The 1,866-nt window shown below is 49.5% G+C and overlaps 1 pseudogene; it reads left to right on the forward strand.

Moving 5' to 3' along the window:
- Nucleotides 1-323: 323 nt before the first annotated feature.
- Nucleotides 324-1,178, forward strand: LOC118476809 (uncharacterized; annotated as a pseudogene).
- The last annotated feature ends 688 nt before the right edge of the window (nucleotides 1,179-1,866 follow it).

Raw genomic sequence — 1,866 nt, forward strand, 5'->3', positions numbered from 1 at the left:
TCTGTGCATTGTTCAGTCTATCTGCTCTAGATTGTGTAATAAGGTATCTTAGCAGGCAGCTTAGCTGCCCATGGGGCTTGTAACTTGCAGCCTGATTCACATGTCTACTTAAGCCAGCCCCCCTAGACTTTTGTAATGTCTCGATGGTAATGCATTGGCTTGTCGGTCCCCGAGTCATTCATCCACTTGTCAACGTACATGAGCATATTTAGGGCCGTCTAGGCCATGGCCCATGGAGTGGAGGCCCAGGCGGTGGCGGCGGCTCACTCTCTGTCTCTCTCCCCTAGTAGTAGTCCCCCTCGGCCCTCACCGCCAAGCCTCGGATGGTATCACTGTCCGCCTCCATTGAGTGCCTGTGCCGGGGAAACTTCGCGGCCGCACTGCTGCTGGCCAACGCATCGGTGTCCTTCCCCAGCCTCGGCGACCACCACCGCCTCCCCTGCCACAGCAATGTCAAATCCGAGTCCACCCCCGCGTCCGCCACCTCAGTCTCGCAGCCGTGGTCTTCGCCGACTACGAGCACCCACCGGGTGTGCCTTCCCACTCCCATCCCTGCCGCTCGAAACAGACCATCCCAACCCAAACCAACGGATCTGACCCAATCCAGTCATGGTAGCTATTAACTTGGATTTCTTCTTCTTCAGGGTTTACTAATGTGTCCGCTCCCACCGGGTCTGCGCATCAGAGACCGAGAAGACTGGGAAATCCATAGATGCATTTTTCTACCGATCAGATGATTGGCTCGGTGTTCATTGCCTTTGGGCTCACATTGTTCGTGTGTTTCTTCTACTTTGTCGTTGTGTCCAAGCTGCTTCTGCCACATCAAAATGGATTCCTGGCCGCCATCCAAAATGACTGGTAAGGAACATCTAACCAAGAGAGATGCTTGTTAAGCATGCACTAAACTAGGTGATCCTTGTGCAACAGCGTACAACCCGTGCAAATTATACAAGAAATTCACGCCTTCTTCATAATTCTGCATGTATTACTGTCTACTTGTACCGTTGACGCTTCCTGTAATAATCGTGGCTGTCTACCTGCACTGGCTCAGCATGAAGATGTTCAAGCACGCATGAAGCAGTCATGCAGCTTCCTTCCGGTTTCAGAATCCTGGTCAAAATCGAGGTTGGTTTGGTTTAGCTGAAAGTGTCAAGGCAATTGCCAATTTGCTTATATACAGCCTGCATCTTTTTTTGCTGTCTCCAAGATGTAATCTGGATGCGCTTCTTTCAGATGTATATATAAGTTTTTTCGGGGTGCCGACAATTCACAATGGAGGTGCTTCATTCAGATGTAGTATATATAATTTAATGCATGGAGGTGTCATTTTCCCCTAGTGCATGTTGAAAATGGGGATCCTCGACACCCTGATCACCGTTGTGGATGCTGGGAGGGGGGAGGGGGAATCCAAATGGTGTGAGCAACTAGGGATGGTGGTGTGCAAGTTTGAAGCAAGGTGGTTAGATGAGGAAGAGTGTGCTGCCCGAGCTGAGTAGGCATGGATGGGAGTTTCAACCTTCAAGGAAGAGTGACTGGGTGAGGTGAGTATGATGGAAATCCATAAAAATTAAAAAGGTGCTCGGAGAGCTATGGAGATTGGACAATAATGTTCTTGGAAGATTTAGAGAAGAGGATAGGCGAGGTAAAGAGGGAGCTAGAAAATTGAAGGAGGAGAAGAAGCATATGTCAGGAACAGGTGAACCCGGAGAACATGTCAGGAATAGGTGAGTCTGTACCTCATGGCTGACCAAAAGAGGGCTGGAACATGTTCTTCCATGTGTATGCTTCAGACAGGAAAAGGAAGGAATCATGTGAGGAAATTGATTGATGATAACAGATGGTGAATCTCTTGAAGCTGGGGGCAGG

Source organism: Zea mays, chromosome 3, assembly GCF_902167145.1.
Source record: "Zea mays cultivar B73 chromosome 3, Zm-B73-REFERENCE-NAM-5.0, whole genome shotgun sequence".
Lineage (NCBI taxonomy): Eukaryota > Viridiplantae > Streptophyta > Magnoliopsida > Poales > Poaceae > Zea > Zea mays.